General features: G+C 44.6%; 1 long non-coding RNA gene across 1 annotated transcript; it reads right to left on the bottom strand.

Moving 5' to 3' along the window:
* Positions 1–7,500: 7,500 nt before the first annotated feature.
* LOC143925491 (uncharacterized) lies at positions 7,501–15,612 on the bottom strand. The gene is made up of 4 exons (XR_013262007.1): positions 15,470–15,612; positions 10,765–10,786; positions 8,097–8,248; positions 7,501–7,785 (listed from the first exon to the last, which is right to left on the bottom strand). It is a non-coding gene; the product is annotated as an uncharacterized LOC143925491 (long non-coding RNA).
* Between the last annotated feature and the right edge of the window lie 7,285 nt (positions 15,613–22,897).

Here is a 22,897-nt window from a genome sequence, read left to right as displayed (position 1 = left end):
CCAGGTGATTTTCTTCCAGGCGGATGTTGATTGGTAGAGCATTCCATAGCCGAGGCCCTTGGACAGCGAATCTCCGATCACCCTTGGATTTATACCGGGCTTTGGGCACGAGGAGGAGGTTTTTGTTGGCTGATCGAAGACTGCGGTTTGATGTGTAATGATTTATTTTCTCCATTAGGTATTGCGGAGCTTCTCTATGCACGCATTTGTGGGTGAGGCAAAGGGTCTTGAACGTGATCCGATTTTTTACGGTTAGCCAATGTAAGCTCCTCAGTGAAGGAGAAATGGATTCCCAGGGTTTTTTTCCTGTTATCAGCCTTGCCGCCGTGTTTTGGATCAGTTGTAATCGCGCAAGTTGATATTGTGGTAATCCTATGTAAAGCGAGTTTGCGTAGTCCAGTCGTGAATTAATGATTGTTCCAACTACCACTGCTTTGTCATTCTTTGGGATAAAAGGGATGAGTCTGCGAAGCATTCGCAGCAGATGGTGAGATCGACTGACTACAGATCCTATTTGCGCATCCATTGACATTTGTGCGTCTAAAATAACCCCGAGACACTTCGCTTTGGTCTTTGGGGAGATAGTCTGCCCAAAGACGGTTGGTGGAGACCAGGAGGTTTTGGTTGCAGGCTTATGATTTGGGTGTAAGATAAGAAGCTCTGTCTTTGATTGGTTCAGCTGGAGGGAGTTGGTGGTCATCCAGTCCTCTATTGATTTGAGGCAGTTTTCAAGTTGTTGTTGGTGATCTTTTTTTCCATTGATCCGGAAATAAAGTTGCGTGTCGTCAGCGTAAGAGTGGAAGCAGAGATCTGAGCATCTGATGATTTGAAGGAGTGGGCGAATGTAAATGTTGAAGAGAACGGGTGACAACGGAGAGCCTTGAGGGACTCCGCAGGTGACTGCCCGAGTTTCGGAGAGGAATTTTCCTAGTTTCACTGTCTGTGACCGATTTCCTAGGAAGGACGCGAACCATTGGAGATCTATGTCTTGGACTCCGGCTACTTCTGTGAGGCGGACGAGTAGAGTATTGTGACACTGACACCATTTACTCTACTGACACTGCTCTCTGCTCTGCTGACACTGCCCTCTGCCCTGCTGACACTGCCCTCTGCCCTGCTTACACCATTTATGCTACTGACACTGTCCTCTACCCTACTGACACCATTTACTCTACTGACACTGCCCTCTGCCCTGCTGACACTGCCCTCTGCCCTGCTGACACTGCCCTCTGCCCTGCTGCTGACACTGCCCTCTGCCCTGCTGCTGACACTGCCCTCTGCCCTGCTGCTGACACTGCCCTCTGCCCTGCTGCTGACACTGCCCTCTGCCCTGCTGCTGACACCGTCCTCTGCCCTACTGACACCATTTATTCTACTGACACCAATTACCCTACTGACACCATCCTCTGCCCTACTGACACTATTTACTCTACTGACACTGCCTATTGCCCTGCTGACACTGCCCTCTGCCCTGCTGACACTGCCCTCTGCCCTGCTGCTGACACTGCCCTCTGCCCTGCTGCTGACACTGCCCTCTGCCCTGCTGCTGACACTGCCCTCTGCCCTGCTGCTGACACTGTCCTCTGCCCTACTGACACCATTTACAATACTGACACCGTCCTCTGCCCTGCTGATACTGTCCTCTGCCCTGCTGACACCGTCCTCTGCCCTGCTGACACCGTCCTCTGCCCTGCTGACACCGTCCTCTGCCCTGCTGACACCGTCCTCTGCCCTGCTGACACCGTCCTCTGCCCTACTGACACCGTCCTCTGCCCTACTGACACCGTCCTCTGCCCTACTGACACCATTTACTCTACTGACACCATTTACTCTACTGACACCAATTACCCTACTGACACCGTCCTCTGCCCTACTGACACCATTTACCCTACTGACACTGTCCTCTGCTCTACTGACACCATTTACCCTACTGACACCGTCCTCTGCCCTACTGACACCATTTACTCTGACACTGCACTGCTGACACTGCCCTCTGCCCTGCTGACACCATTTACTCTACTGACACTGTCCTCTGCCCTACTGACACCATTTACTCTACTGACACTGTCCTCTGCCCTACTGACACCATTTACCCTACTGACACTGCCCTCTGCCCTGCTGACACTGCCTTCTGCCCTGCTGACACTGCCTTCTGCCCTGCTGACACTGCCTTCTGCCCTGCTGACACTGCCTTCTGCCCTGCTGACACTGCCTTCTGCCCTGCTGACACTGTCCTCTGCCCTGCTGACACTGTCCTCTGCCCTGCTGACACTGTCCTCTGCCCTGCTGACACTGTCCTCTGCCCTGCTGACACTGTCCTCTGCCCTGCTGACACTATTTACTCTGCTGACACTGCCCTCTGCCCTGCTGCTGACACTGCCCTCTGCCCTGCTGCTGACACTGCCCTCTGCCCTGCTGCTGACACTGCCCTCTGCCCTGATGCTGACACTGCCCTCTGCCCTGATGCTGACACTGCCCTCTGCCCTGCTGCTGACACTGCCCTCTGCCCTGCTGCTGACACTGCCCTCTGCCCTGCTGCTGACACTGCCCTCTGCCCTGCTGCTGACACTGCCCTCTGCCCTGCTGCTGACACCGTCCTCTGCCCTACTGACACCATTTATTCTACTGACACCAATTACCCTACTGACACCGTCCTCTGCCCTACTGACACCATTTACCCTACTGACACTGTCCTCTGCCCTACTGACACCATTTACTCTACTGACACTGTCCTCTGCCCTACTGACACCATTTACCCTACTGACACCGTCCTCTGCCCTACTGACACCATTTACTCTGACACTGCCCTGCTGACACTGCCCTCTGCCCTACTGACACCATTTACTCTACTGACACTGTCCTCTGCCCTACTGACACCATCCTCTGCCCTGCTGACACTGTCTTCCTACCTGCTGACACTGTCTTCCTACCTGCTGACACTGTCTTCCTACCTGCTGACACTGTCTTCCTACCTGCTGACACTGTCTTCCTACCTGCTGACACTGTCTTCCTACCTGCTGACACTGTCTTCCTACCTGCTGACACTGTCTTCCGCCCTGCTGACACTGTCTTCCGCCCTGCTGACACTGTCTTCCGCCCTGCTGACACTGTCTTCCGCCCTGCTGACACTGTCTTCCAGCCCTGCTGACACTGTCTTCCAGCCCTGCTGACACTGTCTTCCGCCCTGCTGACACTGTCCTCCGCCCTGCTGACACTGTCCTCCGCCCTGCTGACACTGTCCTCCGCCCTGCTGACACTGTCCTCCGCCCTGCTGACACTGTCCTCCGCCCTGCTGACACTGTCCTCCGCCCTGCTGACACTGTCCTCCACCCTGCTGACACTGTCCTCCGCCCTGCTGACACTGTCCTCCGCCCTGCTGACACTGTCCTCTGCCCTACTGACACCATTTACTCTGACACTGTCTTCTGCCCTGCTGACACTGTCTTCTGCCCTGCTGACACTGTCTTCTGCCCTGCTGACACTGTCTTCTGCCCTGCTGACACTGTCTTCTGCCCTGCTGACACTGTCTTCTGCCCTGCTGACACTGTCCTCTGCCCTGCTGACACTGTCCTCTGCCCTGCTGACACTGTCCTCTGCCCTACTGACACCATTTACCCTACTGACACTGCCCTCTGCCCTGCTGACACTGCCCTGCTGACACTGCCTTCTGCCCTGCTGACACTGCCTTCTGCCCTGCTGACACTGCCTTCTGCCCTGCTGACACTGCCTTCTGCCCTGCTGACACCGTCTTCTTCTGCCCTGCTGACACCGTCTTCTTCTGCCCTGCTGACACCGTCTTCTTCTGCCCTGCTGACACCGTCTTCTTCTGCCCTGCTGACACCGTCTTCTTCTGCCCTGCTGACACCGTCTTCTTCTGCCCTGCTGACACCGTCTTCTTCTGCCCTGCTGACACCGTCTTCTTCTGCCCTGCTGACACCGTCTTCTTCTGCCCTGCTGACACCGTCCTCTGCCCTCCTGACACTGTCCTCTGCCCTCCTGACACTGTCCTCTGCCCTACTGACACTGTCCTCTGCCCTTCTGACACCATTTACTCTGACACTGTCCTCTGCCCTGCTGACACTGTCCTCCATGGGACATGTGCTGTGTGGTGGGATGTGTTGTGCGTTAGGGGGACATGTCGGGTGGGGGGACATGTGCGGTGAGATGTGATGGGCTTGGGGGACGTGGGCTGTGCTGGGGGACATGGGAGATGTGTGGTGTGAGGGGACATGTGAGGTGAGGTGAGATGTGCTGTGTGGTGGGGGGGTGGGCTGTGCTGGGGGGACATGGGAGATGTGCGGTGGGGGGAGGTGTGGGGGCAGATGTGGGGTGGTGGGACGTGTGCTGTGCTGGGCAGGTAGATTTTGTCTCTATACCCCTCTTCCTGCGTCACCCTCATCTGCTCTCCCTTTTCAACTTGCCCACTACCCCTTATCATAGAATGATGAAATCTAGTCATTACCTTTTTTATTTATTTATTTATTTTTTATTGCAGAAGCTGTAGGACTGTAGAAATTCATCTTTACTTGGTGTACGCCATTTACAGGTAAGCAATGAACAAAATAATGCAATTTATTCACAAATGTGTATATATTTTTATTAAATTTATAATTAATTTTTTTTTTTTAATCCTCTAGGTTGAAGATCCAAATGATTTTGCAAATTTGGAAAACTAAAAATTAAGAAATAGTATGAAAAGGTTCATTCCTCTCCCTCTCTTTTCCTCCCCCTCTCTCTCCCCTCTCTCTCCCTCCCTCTCCCTCTCCCTCCCTCTCCCTCTCTCTCTCTCTCTCCCTCTCCCTATTGTAATTATAAAAAGGCTTTCACAAATATTGTTAAATGTATTAAATATACAAATGTATAAAATTAGACAAATAAAATTCTATATTCTCATACATTTGTGTGTGTGGTGTGGTGTTTTTTTTTTTTTTATTATTTAATATATGGTTATAGGTCAGATTATATCTAAGGTCTGTATCTGACACTCACGTTACACTAAGAATACATATATTTTATTATTTCTATATCACACAAGAAAATAAACAAATCTCTCTCTCGTGAGTGGAGCTTTATTTTTTGGTGGAAATTTATTAGTCTTTGTTGTGCACCTGAGCACACTTTTTTTATCACAGAAGTGTGTGGTGACAACTATAACTATAATTATTATTTTTTTGTAGGCATAAGCTCAATGGGCTATTCAAGCGGTGCCCAACCGCTGGCACTCTGATGTGGCCCGCCATGTCTTGCTCTGAGATGTCGGGTCAGCATGCCCAGATCGCGGGTTCCCGACCCTCCATCTCCGAGCATCAGCGCAAAGAACGGAGCCGTCCTTAGAGGAAGCCAGCTGGCTCCTTCTCAGGTGGAGTGATACCAAATGTACTCCCGCCTATGACATGAAGCATCGCTTCTGCTCTCTACAGCAGCAGCATGCTTCTGTTTTCTGTCACACTAACGCATGGGAACCCGCAATTTGGACACCAGTACCCAGCAGCATTACCAGTACCAAACAGCAGTAACCGCCACCAGTACCAGCCAGCAGTACAAGTACCAGCCGGTGGTATCAGCAGGCAGTGCCCAGCAGCAGTAACGCCTGATTCACACCTATGCATTTTTTGTGCTTTTTGCAAATTTGCACCACATCCATTTAACATTGGATTGAAATGGAACACATTCTGTAGAGCAAATCTGCAAAAAGCACTAAAAATGCCATAGGTGTGATCAGACCTAACAGCCAGCAGTACCAGCACCTGTCCGAAGTACCAGCCCTTTAGGACAGCCAGCAGCAGCCACCAGTTATAACCACATGGGGGACAGCCACAACCAGCTGCAGGAATCCTGAGGAAGAAGTGAAGATCAAGGTCAGTTGAGATGTAAGAAAACCGCAATGCGTCTGTGTGAAAGCAGCCTTAGGCCCCTTTCACACGATTGGTCCGATCGGGTCTACCTGTCTGTTTTTCATGAGGACCCAATCTGACCCTCCATTCACCTCTATAGAACGGCATATGTAAACGGACTTGTATCTGCTTACACAAGCCTATCTGCAATCCAAACTCCTTAAAAAAAAAAAAATTGCCACCTCCGAGAATGTGAGTGGGCAGGCAGGTGTCGCCGAGGGTGAGAGCCGGCGGGCTGGCTCTGTTGAGAGACAGTGGGTGGCTCGGCTCGGATAACTGACAGTATGTGAGCGACTGCTGGCCAATCAGGGAGCCGGCGGGCGGGCGGGGGAGAAGAGAGATGATATCTCTCACTGCCAGGCGCCCGCCCTGCGTCCCTGCAGTTCCGCCCTCACTGTGCAGTGTGCAGGCAGCCGCGGCAGCAGAGAGATTATTTCATCTCTCTGCTGCTTGACTGGTAATCTGCTGCCTGGGACATGGCAAGTGACAATCCACATTGTGTGGCATGGGACGTGGCAAGTGACAATCTGCATCTGGTGAAAGGTGACGTGGCAAGTGACAATCTGCAACTTGTGGCATGGGACGTGGTGAGTGACAATCTGCATCTGGTGGTGTGACAAGTGACAATCTGCATCTGGTGACAGGCGACGTGGCAAGTGACTATCCGCAACGTGTGGCAGGTGACAGCAGCAGGTGACACGCTCAGGGCTCCCACTGATTCTACATTATGGTGAGTTGAACCATTTAATTTTTTATAACAATGTAATAATAGTAATGTGCTTCAATCATCCTGACACCATAACAACCATGGCGCCGTGATGATTGAATCGCTAACACCAGCAATTTCCCTGATAAATTTACCCCCAAAAAATTTTTTTTCTGGCAGTGCCCCTCCCGAGACTAGGCTCTGGATCCACCCCTGCTGTAGACAATACCGTTTTGATTTATGATCCAGGTGCTCTTATATTACAATTGTCCACATTTTTATGGAGTTTACATTTTTATTTTTTTTATTTTTATACTTCTTTTAATATTTATTGAGTATCATCAAGAAGAAATCGGTTTGAAGACATGCATTGGTGTTCATTTATGGTTGGTGGATATCTCTATTATTAAAACCATTGATAGAACATTCTAACATTTTTTTTTTTTGTGCTTTTATAGCGATTTAAAATTGGGGCAATGACAATACTAACCTAATCGTATTAGATTAGGTTTTATTTTTTTATTTTTTGTAATTATATTAATATAGTTGTGAATATGGATGGTGTGTTTATTTATAATGTGTTTTATAATATGTGACTTTTTTTCCCCCTTTTTAGATATGCCTAACTGCTTTATCAAAACCTGTGGTTATGGCACTGGTCATACACAAACCACACCAGATATTCAATTATATTAATTTCCCCAAAATCCGGATCAAATCTAACAGTGGTTAAGAAATGCTGGAATGCACAGCCCAATGGTTGAACAATTTATACCTTTGATACTGGAAGACAAGAGAGGAGACCGATTCCGAATATGTTTTATTTAAACTAGGATATCCATTTCTGGTTTGTGGTATCTAAAAACCTTGTAAGTATAAAATCAAACATGAAAAAAGGTATAAATATTCTCATTCAGTTTACTATTTATTTATTTTTTTCATAACATTTTTAACATAATGTAAAAAAAATTATATAAAATAATTTAAATTGAATGTTACTCTAAGGCCAGTTCTGAGGCTTCATAAGCATTAGAATACATGAATTCGACATGAATCGTTGTGATCTTTAACAAAGCGTTTCGTACTGCATTAACAGCACAAGATGGGATGACTCTCCGGTTTCCCTTTCCCAAGTAGCCATAGATCCATGCAGTAAACGTTCTATAAGCTGTCTTCCGCAATCGTCTTAAAAATAAATAAATAAAAATTATTACAGTTGCATAACAAATAATTCACTATATATTGGAACTTTTAATTTGTTAAATCGTAGGTCTGCCTACCTTTTTCAGAAATCTAAAAGCCAGCAGCTACACAGACTACAGCTGTAGATTTTAAATATTAGGACACTTACCTGTCCTGGAGTCTAGGAATGTCACCACACCAGCTTATTATTATTTTTTTTTTTTTTATATACACACAGATCACAGTTTTTTTTTTTTTTGGCTTTTTTTTTATAGATTATCAGTAATATTGGATATTGCATTTTCTGCACTTACACCATTTCCTATTCCCAAGACGTTCTGTTTCACCTTCCTCTTTAGTTTGTTGATTGCAGCATGAAAATCTTTTGTAATGGATTACATGGAAATGCTGGATCGTTTTCTGGCTCTGGATATTGTGACCATAGTTCCTCAAGCAACATTTGTCTCTGTAGCATAAACCAAAAAATATTTTCTTTACCTATTTATCCTTTATAGGTTAATAAATAAAATTAATTTTATTACGAATTTTGATTTAATATTTATTCTTGTTTGGCAAAAATGTATTTAACCACTTGCAGACCGGACCATTTTGCTGGTCAAAGACCAGACCACTTTTTGCGATTCGGCACTGCGTCGCTTTAACTGACAATTGCGCGGTCGTGCGACGTGGCTCCCAAACAAAATTGACGTCCTTTTTTTCCCACAAATAGAGCTTTCTTTTGGTGGTATTTGATCACCCCTGCGGTTTTTATTTTTTGCGTTATAAACAAAAATAGAGCGACAATTTTGAAAAAAACGCATTATTTTTTACTTTTTGTTATAATAACTATCCCCCAAAAATATATAAAAAAACATTTTTTTCCCTCAGTTTAGGCCGATACGTATTCTTCTACACATTTTTGGTAAAAAAAATCGCAATAAGCGATTATTGATTGGTTTGCGCAAAAGTTATAGCGTTTACAAAATAGGGTTAGTTTTATAGCATTTTTATTAATAATTTTTTATTATTTTTTTTTTTTACTAGTAATGGCGGCGATCAGCGATTTTTATTGTGACTGCGACATTGTGGGGGACCCATCAGACATTTTTGGGACCATTGTCATTTATACAGTAATCACTGCTATATAAATGCAGTGATTCCTGTGTAAATGACACTGGCAGTGAAAGGGTTAACCAGTGGGTGGCAGTGTAGGGGTTAAGTGTTCCTAGGGGTGTGTTACTAACTGTGGGGGGGTTGGGCTTTCATTTAGTGAACACTGATCTCTGCTCCAATCACATGGAGCAGAGATCAGCGTCACTAGTTGCTAGGCAGAATGGAGAAATGTTGTTTACACAGCATTTCCTCCATTCGGCCGCTCCGTGAGATGATCGCGGGGATGCCCGCGGCGATCGAGTCTGCGGGTCCCGCGACCGGACTCACGGGGGTCCCGACCAGCGCGGGAGCGCGCTGACGGCGGCGCGCTCCCGATGGCAGGGCGGCATTGAATATTGGACTTACCTGTACGCCAATATGCCTGCCCGTGCCATTCTGTCGACGTACATCGTCGTGCGCTGGTCGGGAAGTGGTTAAAGAAAGATGTTGTTTATTTTTATTTAAATAAATAATGTTTGATAGTAATTCATCATGGTTCTTCTTTTATTTAATTTTATAATTACACTTCATGATACCTCAAGCTATTTCTAATAATGCTCACACTCTATGTAGTTGCTAACAGAGGGGTTTTCAACTTCAATCTGAGGCAGTATTGCACCCTGCTTTAATAAAAAAATGTTTACATTAAAAGATATTTTCTACTTATCAAGAGCATTGTCAATTTTAAAATTCTTTATGGACACACACACACACACACTTAGAGATTGCACTTGTAATGCCTACAGGAATGCCTTCAAGAAATAACCCCCCCTATCCAATGTCCTCTTCCTATATTCTCACCTACCCCATCCCTTAGATACCTACGCCAATAAAATGAGGGCTTTTTAAATCAAACAACGAATTAACTGTCTTGCTTCCTTGACCACACTTCACAGTCAACATTGGTACAAGAAATGGTCTGTCCAATAGGTTTGTCTCCCTCTTCCTCCTTTACATGCAACATTTCCATTGTCAAAGCGCAACACGGTTCAAGCATGCGCATTGGGAAACTAGCTGTGAAGTTGCAAGGCTCCAATTGGAGTTATAGCTACACTTATCTGCCTTCCCACAACTGTTTTTGACAGGTACATATTTCCACTTCCATCTGACATAGGCGAGGTTTGGTACGTCAAACGTTGGAACCTCCCTCCTTTGCCCCCATGACATTTGGAGAGTGCATCATGATTTGCGTATGCACATTAGGGATATGACCATGAATCCCAATGGATTCAATGCCAGTTTCTCATACTGGTCATGGTGGCGGCAGCTACCAACAGCTGATCTGAAAAGACATTGCAGCCTCACTGGACAGGTAAGTGTCCATAGATTAAAAGTCACCAGCTACTGTATTTGTAGCTATGGATTTTACATTTATTTTTTGGCACACACTGAAAAAAACATTAAAAGAGAATTGTGGTGGGTTTTTTTTTGTTTTTTTTTAAACGTTATACTTACCAAGGTGGATGCAGCATGTGACCGATGCCTCATGTGTCCACCGGCGCCTTGCACTGAGAATAGATCGATCAAACATCGCCAAGGGGGATCCGTGAGAACCGAGCCAATCGGAGAGCTGCAGCCTGTCACTCAGCGGCTCTCCACTGAGATGGCTCGCAGTCCAAGCACCTGGCGCATCCAAACTTCCAGAGTCGGGATGACACGGTGCCTGGACTGATCTGTGTGATGTCAGCAGAGAGCGGACTTCAGACCAGCTGAAAACGGGAGAAGCCCAGCCAAACGAGCTCATGCATGGCTACAATACGAAGTACAGACATGTAACTTTTACATTATAAACATTGTAAGTTTGTTTTTGAAATCTAAAAAGTTACTTACCATTATTTTTTATCAGTAAGATCTGTTAGATGTAAGAATAAAAAAAAAATTATTAGATCACAAAAAATTATAAATTGGGTTAAATGAGAAATAACTAAAATTATATTTTGTATAGTTAGTAAAGAAAAAATGTATATATGTACACACATAATATGTATAGTAACGCACATATAATGAAACAAAAAGTGTTTGTGTATAGGTATAAATACATACATACTGGACACTTTATTATGTACAGCTTTCACAGCACCGTTTTGAGTGTAGAACTGGAAGGAGCCATCAGAAGATGGGGACACTGCAGCTATAAAGGGATGGACATGGTCAGCAACAATACTCAGGTAGGCCGTGGTGTTTAAATAATACTCAATTGGTACTAAGGGGTCCAAAGTGTGGCAAGGAAAATATACCCCCCACCATTACACCCAGGGCCGGTGCTAACACTAGGCGGAGTAGGCAGACGCCTAGGGCGCACTACCCCCCAGGGCGCAGCCACGGCCTCTGTATGCCTCCAATCCCCACAGAGTAAAAGCTCACAGCAGTGTGTGTGTGTGTGTGTGGGGAGGAGGGGCGTGGCTCGGTGGAGATCAGAGCATTGAGAGGTGCGGCATCTGTTAGCCGACACCAGAGCAACACCGCCCAGTGCTGAGGAGAGCCCCGGATGTAATGGTCGATGAAGCAGAGGTAAGGAGGAGGGAGGATCACTATCTACAGCGAGCTGTGGGGGGGGGGGGAGTAGTGCAGGAAATAAGAAGTCAGCTAGGTAGGTCAGTATGTGTGTGTGTGTTTGTAATGGTCAGGTAGGTCAGTGTATGTGTGTGTGTCAGGTAGGCGGGTCAGTGTATGTGTAATGGTCAGGTAGCTCAATGTGTGGGTCAGTGTGTGTAATGGTCAAGTAGGTAGGTCAGTGTATGTGTCAGGTAGGTAGGTCGGTGTGTGTGTGTAATGGTCAGGTAGGTCAGTGTATGTGTCAGGTAGGTGGGTCAGTGTGTGTGTGTGTGTGTGTGTGTGTGTGTGTGTAATGGTCAGTTAGGTCAATGTATGTGTCAGGTTGGTGGGTCAGTGTGTGTAATGGTCGAGTAGGTAGGTCAGTGCGTGTGTGTGTAATGGTCAGGTAGGTCAGTGTATGTGTCAGGTAGGTAGGTCAGTGTATCTGTGTGTCAGGTAGGTGGGTCAGTGTATGTGTAATGGTCAGGTAGGTCAATGTATGTGTCAGGTTGGTGGGTCAGTGTGTGTAATGGTCAGGTAGGTCAGTGTATGTGTCAGGTAAGTGGGTCAGTGTGTGTGTAATGGTCAGGTAGGTGGGTCAGCGTATGTGTCTGGTAGGTGGGTCAGTGTGTGTGTGTAATGGTTGGGCGGGTCACATATTGCAAAGGTAGTGGAGCCATGGGCAGAGCCAATGGGGGGGGGGGGGGGGGGGCAGCAAAATGAGGTTTCGCCTAGGGTGTCAAAAATTCTTGCACCAGACCTGATTACACCCCCACCACCAACCTGAACCGGTGATACAAGGCAGGATGGATTGATTCATGCTTTCACTTTTATTTTTTTTAATGCAAATTTAAAACCCTACCATCTGAATGTTACAACAGAAAATGAGACTCATCGGACCAGTCAACATTTTTTCAATCTTATATTGACCAAATTTGGTGAATCTGTGACAATTGTAGCCTCAATATCATCATGTACTTAGATGACTGGAGTGGCACCCAATGTGGTTTTCTGCTGCTGTAGCCCATCTACTTGAAGTTTCAATGTGTTGAGCATAAAGAGATGGTATTCTGCATACCTTGGTTGTAAATAGTGGTTATTTGAGTAAATGTTGCCTTTCTAAAATCTGTACCATTAAAAACTCTGAACTCACATATGAAGTAGGGATTTTAACACACACATAACAAATGGTCCATAATGGAGTCACACGCACCACACCCCCATATCCATGCCCCTATATCTACATGAAGGTTGATGGATGCATGGATTACAACGTGGGGTTGTTTATTTTTGTAAGCATTTGATTAGAGCCCAAAGGCTCTAATAGGCTTCAAGAAAGGGTGACCATGGCGCAGAGAGCACCGTGCTCAAAGCCCACCCACTTGTGTGACATAGCAAATTTAAACTCGTTATTGTGACACTAATTTCCTCTTTGGTCAATCATGGGAAAAGGGTCCTGAGACACAACTGGGTGGGAGTCCTACCTAAGACCCGATTGGCCGTGATAATAAGCAAACGCCAGGACTCGGGAGAGATGCAGGGGTAAGCCACCGTAGCCATGACATGGATGGGGTAAGTGCGGGACTGGTAGGCAGCAATGGGTGAGCAAAGTGGCGATCGAACAATGCAAATATTAACCGCTTCCCGCCCGCCCTATAGCCGAATGACGGCCTTAGGGCGGGCGGCTTCCCTCGCCTGGCCGTCCCTGGACGGCCTGGTGTTTACTTCCGCAATGCGCGCCGCCGCGGGCGCGCATCGCGGAAGTTCTGTGTTTGCCGTGTCCCCCGGGGACAGGCAAACACAGATCGCTGTAAACGGCCAATCACAGCGGCCGTTTACAGCGTGATCGGCGTGTCCAATGGGAGATGATCTCATATGTAAACATATGAGATCATCTCTCAGCGCCGCTCTCCCTCCTCACACAGACAGCGTGTGAGAGGGGAGAGAAGAACGGCTGCAGCAGCCGTCAGTGTACAAAAGAAAAAAAAAAAAAAAGTTAAAAAAAAGTGCCAACCCCCCCCAGTGCCATGCCCCCCCAGTGCCATCCTGCCCCAGTGCCATCCTGCCCCAGTGCCATCCGCCCCAGTGCCATCCGCCCCAGTGCCATCCTGCCCCAGTGCCATCCTGCCCCAGTGCCATCCGCCCCAGTGCCATCCACCCCAGTGCCATCCACCCCAGTGCAATCCACCCCACCCCAGTGCCACCTGCCCGCAGTGCTATCTGTCCCCAGTGCCACCTGTTGTCAGTGCCATTTGTCCCCAGTGCCATCTGTCATCAGTGCCACGTATAAGTGGCATCTGTCATCAGTGCCACGTGTTATTAGTGCCACATAGTGCCATCTGTCATCAGTGCCATGTATTAGTGCCATCTGTCATCAGTGCCACGTATCAGTGCCATTTGTCATCAGTGCCACCTGTCAGTGTCACGTGCCATCTGTTGTCAGTGTCACGTGTCATCAATGCCACTTATCAGTGCCATCTGTCATCAGTGTCACGCGTCATTGGTGCCACGTATTAGTGCCATCTGTCACCGGTGGCACGTATTAGTGCCACGTATTAGTGCCACATGTCATTAGTGCCACGTGTCATCAGTGCCACGTATTAGTGCCACGTGTCATCAGTGCCACGTATTAGTGCCACGTGTCATCAGTGCCACGTATTAGTGCCACGTGTCATCAGTGCCACATATTAGTGTCATCTGTCATCAGTGCCACGTGTCATCAGTGCCACGTATAAGTCTCATCATTGCCACGTATCAGTGCCATCTGTCATCAGTGTCACGTGTCATTGTCCTGGTGCTTCAAAAGTGTAATAAATAGTCAACAAGTTAGATGTGTAATTTATGCTTCTAGAACACGTGATGGCGCTCCCTGCATGTTGGGCCTCTCTATGTGGCCAGGCTGTGAAAAAGTCCCACACATGTGGTATTGTAATACTCAGGAGGAGTAGCAGAATTTTTTGGGGGGTGTCATTTGTGGTATACACATGCCACGTGAGAGAAATAACCTATTACAATGACAATTTTGTGGAGAAAAATAAAGAAAATTAAAAATCTTCATTTTGCAAAGAATTGTGGGAAAAAAATGACAACATCAAAAAGCTCACCATGCCTCTTACTAAATACCTTGGAATGTCTACTTTCCAAAAAGGGGTCATTTGGGGGGTATTTGTACTTTCCTGACTTGTTCGGGTCACAAGAAGCGAGATAGGCCACCAGTACATCAGATGTGATCAATTTTGTGCGATTCGCACCACAGCTTGTAGACTCTCTAACTTTCACAAAGACCAAATAATATCCACTAATTTGGGTTATTTTTACCAAAGATATGTAGCAGTATAAATTGTGGCCAAAATTTATGAAGAAAAATTAATAATTTGCATAATTCTGTCACAGAAACAAAGAAATATGCGTTTTTTTTCAAAATTTTCGGTCTTTTTTCATTTATAGCGCAAAAAATAAAAACCCCAGAGGTGATCAAATACCACCAAAAGAAAGCTCTATTTGTGGGAAAAAAAGGACACAAAATTCATTTGGGTACAGTGTTGCATGACTGAGTAATTGTCATTCAAAGTGTGAGAGCACCGAAAGCTGAAAATTGGTCTGGGCAGGAAGGGTGTTTAAGTGCCCAGTAAGCAAGTGGTTAATTTTGTTGCTGCGATTATTATTTTTTTATGAAAAGCTGTACAGAAAAAAGTAGCCGCTGGGTGTAGATATACATATATACACACACACATATATATAGAGAGAGAGAGAGAGAGAGAAACACACACACATATATAACAAGATACATATATAAGATACATGTATAACAAGAGATATAGATATACCTATATAGATATATACATACACACACATAACAAGATATACACTATATATATATATATATATATATATATATATATATATATATAAAACAAGATATATATCTCTTGTTATGTAGATATATCTGCACAGAAGCAAATGATTTAGTTTACAATTAGTATATTTTTAAGCCTCTTACCTTTTGCTGCTGGTGTCTGTTGTTATAAATGCAGTATATTTCCTGGTTCCTGGAGGGAGGAGGCGAGGAGGGGTTTGCATAGCTAAGGGGCGGCAACTTCCTCTGGTACTGCCGTTGCTATGGAAACCTGACCTGAAACCTATTTCACTGCTTGTGCAGCACTGAGCATGTGCGAGATTTGCAAGGCTGAGAGAGATCCAGGAAGAAATACAGTCTGGCTTCAGATGCCCACACCTAAGATGGCCACGGTCTGCTGCAAGTTTATAAAGTTACAAAATGCTGTAATAACCTAACAAAACGGACCTTTGTTTACAGACTAACTTTACTAGAATGCTTTAAGCTTGTGTATGATAAGTGTATGATAGGTTATTTTTATTTAAACAGCCACATTTTGGCTGGACAACCACTTTAATTACATATTGTTTTTACAAAGATCTGTGTGAATATGTGAAAAGAATAAGAAGTGTAACTAAAAAGTGCCTACATGACAATGTGACAATAAAATATAAAGAAACCAATATTGTATGAAAAAAAAAACCCAAATAAATATTCTACATATATAAATCGCTAGCCATATGCGTAGACAAAAATTGTGAAAGACCTACTTCACATATAAACGTTAAATTCACTTATTGCGATTTTTTTAAGAGTGCAAATATGCTTTGGTGCTAAACATGCAAAAAAGTGCCTTATTAACAAAGATGACAATAACTACTGTAAAAAAGTGTTGTGTGCTACTTAAAATGCCATAGTATATATATTTTCTGTCCTTATTTGCTTATAAAGTCGCTAAATTATAGCATGCGTTTTTTGGTTTTCTAGTTGATATGAAAGTCCAACGGCAAAAAAGACAATACAGCTCCAATAAAAAGTTCTTCTAAAACAAACAAAGGTGACTGTGTGCTTTAATTTTCAGTGGATTCCTGGATTGCAACCGGTGCGATTTTTCGTGTGAAAAGACAATAGTCCGCACTCACCAGCTCCCTCTCCCCTTAAGGGGTTAATGCGCCTCCACAGTGTAAGCCCCTGTGTCGCTGTGTAGAGCTGGTCCGGTTAATATCCAGTGGTAATCCAAAGATTTTCCTCATTTAAAGCAAGATGAGGCAAACATAGTGTAATCCAGTTTTTTAAAACACTTTATTAAGTAAATAGAAAGCTACTCACACATTAGAGGTTAAAAAATGTGTTTCAATGGATGTGGGTTACAACGTGTTTTGAATTCACTGCCGCCGCCGCTATGCGAGAGTGTATACACCTTAGGCCATTCCCTACGCGTTTCGTCGCCGGACGTCGTCTGGAGCGCCCATCTTGGTGCTCCACTCTCTTTATATAAGGTGTACTATCATTACGGCGCATGCACGAGCGCATCGGCGCCATTTTACCTACTGGAATATGGGAATTTGTAAAGCCCAATAGGTGAATGCCTCTGTGGCGCTTGCGCAGACCACCAACTTCACTGCCCGTGCTTAGGGAAGGAGGAGGAAGAAACAAGAGCCACAGACACCCAGTGTGTCATTAATGCAAGGGGCGGTTCAGTGTTTGATGTGCTGCGATGGTGAATGCAAAATAAAGTTCCGCACTTAATACAGTTAAAACAAAAATATTTTTACAATTAGGTTTGGGTCACACTAATGATTTAAAATTTAAAGCACAATAATGAAGCATGCAAAATAAAGTAAAAATACCAATGAAAATGAGAATGAAAAATCAAAATGAAATAAAATGTAGCTGCAAGACCCCCCCAATTTGTATCCGCATTACAATTGGAGAATAATAATGATAATGATTAAAAATAATAACAAATAATCATGAGAAATAATAATGGTAATAAATGAAAATGAGTGAATGCATAACTCCTCACAGCGAATACATACCAGGAAAAAACAATCATAATGGTTAAAGAGTATTTTATATTAGAAAGTAGTATTTCTTGGATGGAAATTGCTCATGGTGTGTAAGGAGGGGGGAGAGATCAAAAAATTTGTTAATGTTATTCTATGGGCTAGAAATAAAAATAAAAATAATAAAATAAAAAATAAATAAAATTTAAAATATATATTTTTAATGAGAATCACCATCTCAATATTAATTTCCATAATCCTAATTTTTGGTAATGTATAGACGAGCCTTTATTAAATACGTCTATATATTTGTGCCCAATTAGTTAAAGAAGAATAAAAAGGAGAGGACTAACTAAAATAGAAAAAAAGGGATAGGTGTGTGAAAATTTCTAAAATAGTATAAAATAGAAAAGTTGATATAATTGCTATATTTCTTTTTATTTATTTATTTAGATGTTTGGTTTAATATACTACATCCGACCTAGTCGAATGTATTACCTTTGATCCTATAGAAATATATACTGCATTTAGCCTGGTAGGATGTGAATTTGGACAGGAAAAAAAAAAAAAAAAAAGATTAACGAAGGACGAAAATGAGGAAGGGGGTTACTAAATGGACTAATAATTGGTTAAAAAAACAATTGAGGTCCAGATCTATATTTAGGCCTGATGGTTGTAAAGTGTCCAAGAGGAATATCCATTTAGTCTCATTCTTTGAGACTTTAATTCTTCTATCTTCTCCTCTCCAATGCCCTTTGATTTTATCAATACCGTAAAAAGTCATGAGATTAGGATCTCGGTTATGATAATCTCTGAAGTGTCTAGAGACACTGTGATTTTGGAATCCTCTTTTAATGTTTTTGGAATCCTTTTTTAGGATCAGGAGTGTTGGTCAATGTTGGTGCTGTGTATGTGGCCAGGCTGTGTAAAAGTCTCACACATGTGGTATCGCCGTACTCGGGAAGAGTAGCAGAATGTATTTTGGGGTGTAATTTGTTGTATGCATATGCTGTGTGTGAGAAATAACCTGATAATATGACAATTTTGTAAAAAAAAATAAAAAAAATAATAATAAAAAAATCTTCATTTTGCAAAGAATTGTGGGAAAAAATGACAACTTAAAAAAACTCACCATGCTACTTACTTAATACCTTGGAATGTCTACCTTCTAAAAAGGGGTAATTTGGGGGGTATTTGTACTTTCCTGACTTGTTAGTGTCTCAAGAAATTAGATACACCAGATTTACTGAAGGCCTGATCAGATGTGATCAATTTTCAGCGATTGGCACCATAGTTTGTAGACTCTATAACTTTCACAAAGACCAAATAATATATACTAATGTGGGTTATTTTTTACCAAAGATAGGTAGCAGTATACATTTTGGCCAAAATTTATGAAGAAAAATTACTAATTAGCAAAAATTTATGACAGAAATAAAGAAAAAGGCATTTTTTTCACAAAATTTACATTTTATTTTATTTATAGCATAAAAAAAAAACCCCTAGTTATTAAATACCACTAAAAGAAAGCTCTATTTGTGTGGAAAAAAGGACGCAAGTTTCATATGGGTACAGTGTTGGATGACTGAGTAATTGTCATTCAAACTGTGAGAGCGCTGAAAGCTGAAAATTTGTCTGGTCAGGAAGGGGGTGTAACTGCACTGTATTGAGGTGGTTAAAACCAGTAAGAAGACTAGAGTATTTGGGTCTGGTCATAGATACAGCCCAGAAAAGAGTATTTTACCCCAGGCAAAAATTGGTGCCATAAAAGAACTGACTCAGATAGTCAGAGCAAAGAAGGGTCCTTATATTCACCTTTGTAGGAGGCTGCTGGGGAAGATTCTGGCTTCATTCGAAGCAGTTCCCTATGCTCGGTTTCATTCAAGACTGCTGCAAAACACAGCAGTGGCTTATATCAATCACCAAGGAGGCACCAGGAGTCGTGCAGCTCAGGGAGAAGTAAACCAGATCTTATTCTGGGCAGAAAAGCATGTGCCGTGCATATCGGCAATCTTCATTCCGGCGGTAGAACAATTGGCAGGCGGACTACTTAAGTCACTGGCAGTTATTCCCAGGGGAATGGTCTCTTCACCCCGACATCTTCTTGACCATATGCCAAAGATGTGGGGAGTTCCGGATGTAGATCTCTTTGCGTCCAGGTTCAACAACAAGATTGACAACTTTGTGTCAAGAACAAGGGATCCTCTTGCATGCGGTACAGATGCATTGGTGACTCCGTGGCATAGGTTCTCTCTGATTTATGCATTCCCTCCTATTCTGATACTGCCACGACTTCTTCGTAGGGTCAGGCAGGAAAAGAAGTTGGTACTTCTGGTGGCCCCAGCATGGCCAACAATAGCTTGGTATGCAGAAATAGTAAAGACGGTGGTAGGTCCACTGTGGATCTTACCATCACGTCCAGACCTGCTATCCCAGGGACCAGTGTTCCATCCTGCCTTACAAACGCTAAATTTAACAGTTTGGCTATTGAAACCCATGTTCTGAAGAATCGTGGGCTTTCGGGCCCTGTGATTTCTACCTTGATTAATGCAAGGAAGCCAGCTTCCAGAGTAATTTATAATAGAGTCTGGAAAGCATATGTCTCCTGGTGTGAATACAGGGGTTGGTATCCCAGAAAATATGCCATAGGTAGAATCCTTGACCTTCTACAAATGGGGTTAGAGATAAAGCTAGCCTTGAGTACCATCAAGGGCCAGGCCTCGGCCTTGTCAGTATTGTTTCAATGTCCACTTGCTTCACATTCTTTGGTCCGAAGCTTTATACAGGGGTAACACACCTTAATCATTCCGGTTAAGGCACCCCTAAACCCCTGGGACTTGAATTTGGTTCTATCAGAATTTTGAACCAGTATGTCAAATTCCCTGGGTCCTGTTGACAAGGAAGCTAATTTTTCTGGTAACCGTTTGTTCTGCTAGAAGAGTATCATAATTAGCAGCTCTTTCCTGTAAAGAGCCATATTTAATCTTGCACAAGGATAGAGTGGTATTGCGTCCTCATCCTAGCTTTCTACCAAAGATGGTTTCAGGGTTTCATCTAAATCAAGATATTGTTCTGCCTGCCTTTCTTCCAGATCCCTGTTCTATGGAAGAAAGGTCACTACATTGTTTGGATGTAGTAAGAGCGGTCAAAGCCTATCTGGAAGCGACTGCTCAGATTTGCAAAATGGATGGTTTGTTTGTCTTGCCAGAAGGTTCTAATAGGGGACAGGCAGCGTCGAAGTATACTATTGTTAAATGGATTTGACAAGTTATTGTTCAAGCTTATGGTTTGAAGCAGAGAGTTCCGCCTTTTCAAATCAAGGCGCACTCCACAAGGGCTATTAGTCGTTGTGGGCAGTGCATCACCAGGCCTCCATGGCTCATATTTGCAAGGCAATTCATACATTCACCAGCTTTTATACAGTGGATTTGAGAAGGCATGAGGATGTTGCATTTGGACACAGTGAATACTATTCAATTAAGATGATTCAAATTCATCTAGAAACAGCCGGGATGGTAACACTGCCCCAGCTGTAGCTACCTCAAGCCAGAAAAAGACTACTGAACCTCAGGAAATCTTAAGTGGAGTTCTTGACTATGGTGCAACTGAATACATTCGTAAGAGATTAGAACTAGGAGGCAATTTAGAGACGTTTATCAAAGAGGCGAAAGAACAGGCCCAAAGGTTGAGTGATCATTTTTTTTTTATTGAAGGTGGCCAGGTTTACCAACTGATAATGGCTTTTGCTAACACAAAAAGTCAAGACTGGGAGGAGTGGCCGCGGCATGAACGTGTGAGGACATGCATAGGAAGAGCTCTCTGAACCCACAACAATAACCACACCCGCAGCAGCTTTCCCAGGGGGAATTCAACCCCAAACTATGCCATCCAGACAGCGGACTTCTCCGCAGCCCCAGCTGACCTCTCTGAACTGATCCGGCTCCCTGGATTTATACTTTTATGAGCCGCGCCACCCCAGGGATATCCAAGATGGCGCCGTCTGGTAAATACCAGGCCACATGTGTGGTCTCCCTCGCTCCCTCCCCCCACCTCACCTGCCAGCTCAGCCAGCTCTGCACCCCCCGCAACGATGGGAGATGTAATGGGGGATGCAGATTTAAGGGCCCATATCCTCGCCCTCCCCACAAAAGCAGACCTGGAACTGTTTGCCAACAGGGTTGAGAAGTCCTTTAGGCAGGACATTGAGGCATTGCAGGCTGACACAGCACATATTGGGGGTAGAGTGGAGGCACAATGGGAAGTAGTTACACCTGCCCTGCAAGCCCTCCATGAACGCTGCAAGACACAGGACCGCTGGATTAACTCCTTAATTGATCAGATGGATGACTTTGAGAACAGGAGTCACAGATTTAACATTCGCATCAGAGGAATGCCTGAAGCTACTGGCCCCAGGGACATCGTACCTTCCCTGCAAGGACTTTTTAAACAGGTCCTCGGCCATACTGTACCTGATCATATAGAGATAGACCGTGCTCACAGGGCCCTTCCTCCACCTTCGGACAACCCGGATAAGCCACAGAACATTAACATTATCTGCAAACTATACAAGTATTCCCTGAAGGAAAGCATAATTTTTCACGTCAGAGGTGTCCGCCACGTGGTCTTTGATGGAGCAAAGCTGTCCTTTTCCTGGACCTCTCCAGACACACCTTGTTGCAATGCCGGGCTCTTAAGCCACTACTTGAGGCCCTACAGGATGCAAAGCTGACCTACAAATGGAACTTCCCGTTTCACCTGTTGGTGACCGAAGATGACCAACAGGTTATTTTACTTACCAAAGATGAATTGCCACAATTTCTGCAACACCTGGGTCTACCCGCCATTGACGTCCCGATCTGGAGGTCCGCTCCAGAGATACCGCTCCCCGCATGCCCACAGCCCTGTCGCACTTCCCGTCAAAGAGGCTGGAATAGGCACGGGTCTTGGGAAGACCCTCACCAGGCCACATAGCAATCTACCCAACCAGGGATGAGCTTTATGTTCGAGTCTAACTCATGTTCGACACAAACATTGGCTGTTCACCAAACAGCAAATTTTGGGTGTTCGCAGCAAATTCGAAAGCCGCGGAACACCCTTTAAAAGTCTATTTTTATATATCCTGGCCATGACCAAACCCCCTTTGAGTTCCAGGTATGCAAGGAAAACGTTCATGGAATTGACTCCATAACATGGCGATGCTCAGATATTTGTTTGTAGCCTCCACTGATAGATGGCAACTTTGTAGGGATCCGGGGCCCTTTCTGTCAGTCATTTAAGATGACTCCAGGTGCATTTTGGGGATGAGGATTTCAGAGGTAGGCCCTAGTTGGGCGATGAGACCGGCCTGACTTGGAAAGGACCTCCCTTTTAGTGCCCGTCATTACCACTTCCGATCACTGGTTTGGACAGTGGCAGGGACCTCATTGTGCTCACACGTACTTTAAGGGAGTAGACCGTTTGAACATCACATTAGTAGAGAAAGATATTGATATTCTGATGCGGTAACATTTTCAATTCATCTTTAACCACTTGACCACTGGGCACTTAAACACCCTTAACCACTTAAGGACCGCCGTATTGCCATTGT

This window comes from Lithobates pipiens, unplaced genomic scaffold (assembly GCF_037356315.1).
Source record: "Lithobates pipiens isolate NorthernLeopardFrog02 unplaced genomic scaffold, aLitPip1_a1.2 Scaffold_22, whole genome shotgun sequence".
Taxonomy (NCBI): Eukaryota; Metazoa; Chordata; class Amphibia; order Anura; family Ranidae; genus Lithobates; species Lithobates pipiens.
This window is presented reverse-complemented; position numbering and strand designations above follow the sequence as displayed.